Genomic DNA, 9,319 nt, shown 5'->3' with positions numbered 1-9,319 from the left:
ACACAGAATGGGGGATTGTAACCTCTTGAAATTATCTAAAGAGTGTCAAGACAAACTATTATTTGGCAAACAAAATTGTGTATTACGTGTCGAAGAAGTTTGTAGGCCTATAGGTCTAATGATAACAAAAAGTAACTCATATCAACTTGAAGTTTGCACACTGTAAAGGGGGAATATATGTTTGTGAAAAGTGTAAGTAGCTTTTTATTATGCCTCCGCCACCGAAGGTGGTGCCGGAGGCATCATGTTTTCGGGTTGTCCGTCCGTACGTCCGTCCGTACGTCCGTCCGTACGTCCGTCCCGTTTGACCGTTATCACAATATCTCAAGAACCATTTAAGATTTAAACTTAAGACTCGGGAATAGTATTTATCACCATAGGAAGACGATCTGATTAGATTTTGGAGTACGTAGGTCAAAGTTCACAGGTCACAGAGGTCAACTTATGAAATTCCTTGTATTGAGTTTGTTAGCGCGATATCTCAAGAACCATTTGAGATTTAAACTTCAAACTTAAGGATAGTATGTATCACCATAGGAAGACGATCTGATTAGATTTTGGAGCACGTATGTCAAAGGTCAAGGGTCACAGAGGTCAACTTATGAAATTCCATACATTGAGATTGTTATCATGATATCTCAAGAACCACTGGAGATTTAAACTTCAAACTTAGTGATAGTGTGTATCACTATAGGAAAACAATCTGATTACATTTTGGAGCACGTAGGTCAAAGGTCAAGGGTCATAGAGGTCAACTTATGAAATTCCATACATTGAGATTGTTATCATAATATCTCAAGAACCACTGGAGATTTAAACTTCAAACTTAATGATAGTGTGTATCACCATAGGAAGACAATCTGATTAGATTTTGGAGCACGTAGGTCAAAGGTCAAGGGTCACAGAGGTCAACTTATGAAATTCCATACATTGAGATTGTTATCATGATATCTCAAGAACCACTGGAGATTTAAACTCCAAACTTGTTTAAATTGCTCTATGGCGGAGGCATCATTTTCGACTGCGCGCAGTCAAAATTCCATCTAGTTTAATGATATTTCTTGAAATTATCTCTTTACTCAGGTATACTTCTGGTTTAAAACTACTCCTCAAAATTCATGAAAATTGGTAATTTGTTGAAAGGTGACAAATCATTTAATAGTAAGTAAACATTGAATTTTCTATTTTATTTATTTCTATAAATTGTAAAATGAAGCAGTGATTATCAATCTTAAAAATTCATTTTGTCCACTTCTTGGCAAGTCAAAAGTATTTTGATAGCCCCACTTCATCTTTTAGACACATATGAGTACGACGCTCATGAAAGTTTTCAAGATTGATCTATAAGCAGTTCTGCGGACAAATCTGAATGATCAAATTTAGTTAGACTTAGAGTAAAGTCAATTCAGAAAGATAAGAAAAATAATGTTCATATACATCTACCAATGGCAAATATAAATTACCCTTGCATCATAAATTAATGAGGAAATTAATCAATTTTTCTCTCTCTTTTTCCACCTAGCCCACTTTTTGCAACTGACTACTGTGAGAAGAACAGGTGGGAAAGATTTGGGTCAACATTGAAAATATATATGGCAGCTCTACTATTGGATTAACAACTTAATCTTTAAATTTCCTTGTGACAAGAAAATCATTAGTAAAGAAACTGTTTTCTTTGGTATGAATGTAAAATCACCCTCTCATGTCATTCAGGCACCCCTCTGATCATAATTGTTATATAAGAATGTATTAAGGAACTGATTCTGACCTTGTTTGTAGTGCAATACTATTCAAAGAGTTGTATGAATTCATACAAAACAAAAGTAAAAAGCAAGTAGGAGAAAGGGAATTTTGGAGGGAAAATTCAAAATTGATATTTTCAATCACAGAAACTCTTTTCAATCTCCCCCCCCCCCGAACACGCCTGTATTTAAACATCTAAATAATCATGTTTCATAACTATCTCTGCTTCTTGTCTAATGACCATAGGATGAGCAATTTTATCATTTGTGTAATACTAGTAACACTAGCCTCTTGTGAAGCCAGAATAATGCGTGTACGAGAAGGAGAAGTAGCAAAACTTGACTTTTCATACTTTTGTAACAGTTCAAGAATAACATTACGATATGGAAATCGAGCCCCATGCTACAGCTCTGCAAATCCAGCAGCCTTGTCAATGCCTGTGAATCAGAAACTAAAATTTGAGAATGGAAGCGAAGGCTGTTCCATTCACTTGACAATCGACCCTGTTTCAAGAGATGATGAAGGTACCTACATTCTCACTGCTTACAAGAATGGTGTCATGCTACCAGACTATCCGAGAATCGGGTTACGTGTCGATTATCCTCCTGGTAAAGCATTGTGTGAAACAAGCAATGATTATAATGATGAGGACTGGATCTCTCTGCAATGTACAGCTCCGCTAGGGACTCTCCCAGGCCAGATTGTATGCTATCAAAATGGCCTCCGATTACCTCCATTTACTAATCCCGAACAAACAGATCGAATCATTGCTCAGACTTTACTTGCTAGATTTGTAGATACATCTGTATTTTGTTGTTCTGCTTTGCTTGAGGAAAGAAAAAATGAGTGTGAATGCAATGACTTTGGTTGGAATCCAAGTCAAGAGACTGCATTAACTGAAATAATTGACCCTTGCCCTACTCAACTCTCATTTTCTACCCACGATCCAACATTATCCACTTCCCTTACTGGGGATGTTCAAATGGATTCTTCTAATTCCACCCTACCAACTAGAATACCTGAGAAAACACCATATTATTGTGATAACCGAAGTTTGTGTATTTCAATGCACAGCTTAATTGGTGTGGTTGTTGCCCTTATTATGATCAATATTACCTTAAGTGCAGGGCACATACTTAAGACTTGGAAAATTGAGAAAAGTCTTAGAGACCTTTGTAACTTGGTTACATCCGATATACAGAACCGGAGATCACTGATTACAGAAAGTGAAAATATGGGGTAAAAGAAAATACTGGCATTAACTTATTATGGTCAGTACTCTTTTAAGTGCATATGGCACTTCAAAGTTAAGTAAAAAGTTGGAAATTGAGAAGAGTCAACCGAGGTAACTTTGATACCTCCAATGTGTAAAATAACTTGAAAGCATTGGTTACGGAAAGGGATGATGAAATCAAAAAAAGTCTGAAGCTAAGCAAGATGCAACATTCATCATTGTTTTGAGATTTTAATGTATCATGTACGACATGTAGACCATAATAATGAGAGACTATGTTTGAGATAATCAGTTAGAAGGAGAGAAAAGAAAGAAAGTAACGTAGACATATAATGTACCGTGCAAGAACAACACTGGATTGCCTATATGAACTTATATCGCCAATAGATTCATTATTTTGAGCTTATCGTTATATTTTACCCCATGGGAGACCAGGGATGTGACAATGATAAAGTGGAATCAAGCTGCTCTCCTTTGACCCCATGCTCCAAGCCGCCGAAAAGTTATGCGCTAATTTGCAACTGTTGAACAGGCAGTGAGATAAAAGAGCGCATGAAATATCAGGATTTAGAATTCCTACATCAGAAAATGGTAACCCAGCAAATGTTCGCTGTCCGTTTCAATGGTTTCTCATCACCACAAACCTGTGTAATTTCATCCCTTTTTTGCAACTGCAAAAATACAAAAAACACGCGAAAACACGCATTAGCAAACTTATTGTTATTGAAGATTGTAAATCATGGATTACATGAAGAGACATTAAAACATGCGAAAATGTTGAGTTTTTGTCAGGATCTAATTTTCTTTTTCTAACTCTGGCACACAAATTATAGGAAGGGCGGAGCATTAAATTTGAAAAGTTGTTTGATGCACTATTCCCAATACAATCCCTATATAAAGTTTATAATTTACACTGAAATTTTGCCGGTAATTGAATATTTTGCATTAAATGTGAAACTGGTTCCTGGCCTCCGAAATTCCCCGCAGTGGAAGAGCGGCTCGGAGCATGGAACTTCAAAGCCAAGTGGAATGTTACACATCCCATTGTTACGCTTTAGAACTCACGCATGCGTTTGAATAAATTACAAGATTTCCCACTCTTTCTTTATCACCTCCCTGCTGCATGTAGGAATTCTAAATCCTGATATTTCATGCGCTCGATATCTCACCGCCTGGTCAACTGTGGTTGCAGATTAGCGCATAACTTTTCGGCGGCTTGGAGCATGGGGTCAAAGGAAAGCATCTTGATTCCACTCCTTCTTGAGCACCTCTCTGCTACATGTGTATAAAAACACGGTCAAAATGTATTTTGAACAATTCATTTATTAGTGAATGTGATTTTGCCTTACTGTAAGATCCCTCACCTTGATCGTTTATACGGGCCATCACTATTTTACCTTACCACAATGTGCACAATTCATCATTTTAAACCTTGCAATGTGCACGATTCATCATTTTAAACCTTACCATGTGCACCATTCATCATTTTAAACCTTACCATGTGCACCATTCATCATTTAAACCTTGCAATGTGCACGATTCATTATTTAAACCTTGCAATGTGCACCATTCATCATATTAAACCTTGCAATGTGCACCATTCATCATTTTAAACCTTATAGTGTGCAGCATTCGTCATTTTAAACCTTATAGTGTGCACCATCCATCATTTTAAACCTTAAAGTGTGCACCATTCATCATTTTAAAGCTATACAATATGCACCATTCATCATTTTAAACTTTACAATGTGCACCATTCATCATTTTAAACCTTACCATGTGCACCATTCATCATTTAAACCTTGCAATGTGCACCATTCATCATTTTAAACCTTATAATGTGCACCATTCATCATTTTAAACCTTATAGTGTGCACCATCCATCATTTTAAACCTTATAGTGTGCACCATTCATCATTTTAAACCTTGCAATGTGCACCATTCATCATTTTAAACCTTATAATGTGCACCATTCATCATTTTAAACCTTATAGTGTGCACCATCCATCATTTTAAACCTTATAGTGTGCACCATTCATCATTTTAAACCTTATAATGTGCACCATTCATCATTTTAAACCTTATAGTGTGCACCATCCATCATTTTAAACCTTATAGTGTGCACCATTCATCATTTTAAACCTTGCAATGTGCACCATTCATCATTTTAAACCTTATAATGTGCACCATTCATCATTATGAATTAATATGCAGACAATACTTCCAAATCCTCAATTAAAAATATACACTGTGTACAACGACAATGGACATCTATCTGGCGATTACATAATTTCTTTGCTGTTTATAATATTGTCTGCTATGTAAAATGTATCTACTATTTGCCAAGTCTTGAATTATTGACGCAGAGAATAACTTTATATTGACATTTGAAATCCTGCATTGTTCATATCATACACTGTGCATTACAATTTACCTATACAAGGGATGTTAGTATTTCAAATCTGTTTGTATAAGCAAATTATGAGGACAACGAATGCTCAATGAATGAAATGTAAAATAATGGTATGAATGTAAGAGAATTACAATAAGTGTACTGAACATTGCAATGTTTTTACTTTACTGCAGGCTGCTTTTTTATAAAATGAAGTAAAATTGTACATTCAAATGTTTTTACTTCTTTTTTTCTTCTTTAATATTACTTCTTCATAAAATGTAACGGAAGTAAAGTTGTGCTGTACATTACAATGTTTTTTTAATTTTTTTTTTTTACTGTCCCTATTGTTTTTACTTCTCCATAGAATGTAACGGGAGTATAGTTGTGCTGTACATTGCAATGTTTTTACTGTTTTTTTTTTTTTTTTTTTTTTTTTTTTTTTTTTTTTTTTTACTTCTTCATTAAATGGAAATGTAGTAAGTTCGTGATGTACATTACAATGCTCTGACTGTTTTTACTTCAGAACATGTCACACATGTAAGTTGTGCTGTGCATTGTAATGTGTTATACTATTTTTACTTTTCATAAAATGTAACGAAAGTATAGTTGTGCTGTTTATTGCAATGTTTGAAAATAATTAAAAAATTGTCATGGTGCTTGCAAATAAAAATAAATTTCATTTCAACTGGGAATAAAATACATTGATTCATGGGAGAATTTTCTCCAGACTCTACTTGAGTACGAGAAGGCTATGGCTAGGGTTGTTACATGTTTGATAATTTAAGGATAAGGGTTTGTGTTGGGGTTTCAGGTGTGAACCGCGAGAAATTATGTTTGGTCTGGATTTGAAGTTAAAGCCCAAGTCCACTCCAAAAATTATTTGCTTTTAATAGATGCAGAAAAACACGAGAAACAGAGCCACACAAAAGATGAGTAAAATCGGGTAACTAATAAGGAAGTTATGAAAAGCTATGGAACTTAGAAAATCACTACACAAATTGCCAATTTGGTTATCAGTTAGTGACTTCATTGCCTCACTATTTATCTATTGCTTTATATATTTTTATCCCATTAATTTCCCTTTTTATCCCTTGATTTCCCCATGCATTTGCCCAGGTCTTATGATTTATCGTGTGCATGACATTTCACAAAATATTTGATGAACTTGAAGAATTGATACATGACCCAAGTTTGGCAGGAATCAATCAATCGGTTCTTGAGATGACGCGATCACGAGAACTGGACGTACGGACGGACAACCCAAAAACATAATGCCTCCGACTACTTCGTAACGATCACAAATCAGTGAGGTTTTGTCCAAGTTTACGCAGGATTTGGCATTTCCATACCACAAACTAGAAAAGAAGAGGTAGAAGGAGAAAAAGAAGAAGAGGATGAGGAAGGGGAATAACACGAAGAAAGAACAAGAGGAAGGAGAAGAACAACAAGAAGGAGAGGACGAAGAAGGAGAAGAACAAGAATAAGAACAAGAGGAAGGAGAATAACGAGAAGAAAGACCAAGAGGAAGGAGAAGAACAAGAAGAGGATGAAGAAGGAGAAGAACAAGAAGAGGATGAACAAGAAGAAGAGGATGAACAAGAAGAAGAGGATGAAGAAGGAGAAGAACAAGAAGAAAGACCAAGAGGAAGGAGAAGAACAAGAAGAGGATTTGAATTTGAATTTATTAACAACAACATAACACAATGTTACAAAATGTTACAAAATGAACAAGAAGAGGATAAACAAGAAGAAGAGGATGAAGAAGAAGAACAAGAAGAACAAGAGAAAGAAGAACAAAACAAGAAGAAGAAGATCGAAGCTAATCATCCAAATATGACACAAACAAATAAAAAAAAATACAATTATATGCATCAAAATACTATTTATTTCTAGACAACGTATCATTTAAAAACAGCATAAACACATTCACAGATATACAAAATGATTTTGACGTAGTCTGAAGCTTATTAAATTTAGTTTCAGAATCTAGATCTCTTTGAGAGTATATCATAGACCAATAATGTTAAAATAAAGTACAACTCTCGACTGTAACAGCCCTTCTATTAAAAGGGGAAACAGTATATAATGTACAAAATTGTTGAACAATGAGTTGTGTATATATTTATATACTGACAAATGTCATCAATATATTACTTTTACATGTATTTACTGCTGAGCTTACCCCGATCAAGAACAGCGTTAATATTAAAACTGTCCCTGCTCCCAAATATCTACCCTTTTAACACATACTTGATTTTTTTTTTTTTTTTTTTTTTTAAAGGAAAACTTGTATTTTTCAATCACAAGAATTGCCAATGAGATTGTTGCCTTTATAACGTCAGAGATAAACATATCTAATATATATATATATATATATATATATATATATATATATAATATCAATGGACACAGAAAATATTCCAATGGTATAAGTAATGGCATATGGCCTGAACATATGCCAAAGCAGAGTTTACAGAGCAAACCATAGACAGAGCAAACATATTGGACTAAAATATACTTATTTTTACATGTACATGATCGATTGGATGGCTTGGATGGCTAGAATGGCATACTAAAAGCAGTTTGTACCAACTACACAAAAGAAATATTTCAATACTTCAAATTTTTTCTAAAATCTGTTTCATAATAACCATGTCTTTATGCAAAACAAATGCATGGGAATGTTTATCACACACATGACATTGCAATTATTCACTTGCTCTTTTGATACATCAACAAATAAGTGAAATCTAGGTACACATAAAGACTTAAGCTTTGCTAGAAAGCTGCGATTGATAACTGATATTTGCAATCAATTGCAACTCAATTTTTTTGCAATGCCCCACTAGTCTCCTAAATTTCCTAGGATTTTGTTAGGATTAAAGTTTTAACAACTAAATTTAGTTAACTAGATCTAGCTTTTATTCTCTCCATTTCTCTCTCTCTCTCTCTCTCTCTCTCTTACTAATTGGGTGATTAATTGCAAATTTGCAATTAATCGCAAGACTTACGCTTGATTTGGGGGATTTGCAATTGATTGCAACTTTCTTGCAACGCCCCATAATAGTCCCATACAGGGATTTATATCATAATACACATAAGAATTTCATTTCAAATCTTAACACTTACATACAATTCTTTAAAAAAGATTCAATATCTACTTACAATATTTGTTTTCTCTACATTTGAAACTATTTATACACGAATGACCATGAATGCCAGTTTCAAAGGTTCAGAAATATTTTACAATGAAGTTTGTGATATATAATCAGGAGAAAAGTAAACAAACAAAAGATTACTCACTCCCTTATAGTAGACTTTGACAAAATATAATTCAGCATTTTTCTTCTCGTTTTCTTATGAATCATTTTTAGTATTCTGTTGCTTATTAGTTTAATATTGGGTAGAGATGTGTGACTTGGGCCAATTTTAAATCCAATTTCAATAATTTACATCATAGTTGGCAGAAAACATCGCAATGTTTCTAACTGCTTTTTAAAGCTACTACATGTATATATGTATTACAGTAATACTGTAAATAGCGCATCTTAGGTAAAAGGAGTTCCCAGTACAGAAAAAAAATTATTTTTTATTTTTTTAATCTAAATAAATGAATATAAAACAAACCAATGAAAAGAAAAAATAAACATGATTCAATGCAAATAAACATCAAGCATGAAGTTTATATAACGTTATGTGAATGCATCATTTGTCCATATTATTATACCTAATTTCTATATATATCATAATAAACAAGAACTTTCAAATTTACCACCTTGCCTGTGTTTTCTTAAATATAAAGAAGAAATGTAATTCTTGTCTATATTGTTTTCTTCCTTCAGTTTTCATTCCTACTAAAAAAAAAAAAAGTATGCACCTCCTTATTTCAGTAATCCATGTAATATACACACATAAACAAATGCAAAGCTTCAACTACACCCTGCACA

Source organism: Strongylocentrotus purpuratus, unplaced genomic scaffold (genome assembly GCF_000002235.5).
Source record: "Strongylocentrotus purpuratus isolate Spur 01 unplaced genomic scaffold, Spur_5.0 spur5_scaffold_12, whole genome shotgun sequence".
NCBI classification, from domain to species: Eukaryota; Metazoa; Echinodermata; class Echinoidea; order Camarodonta; family Strongylocentrotidae; genus Strongylocentrotus; species Strongylocentrotus purpuratus.
The sequence above is the reverse complement of the archived record's forward strand: the minus strand, read 5'-3'. Positions refer to the sequence as shown.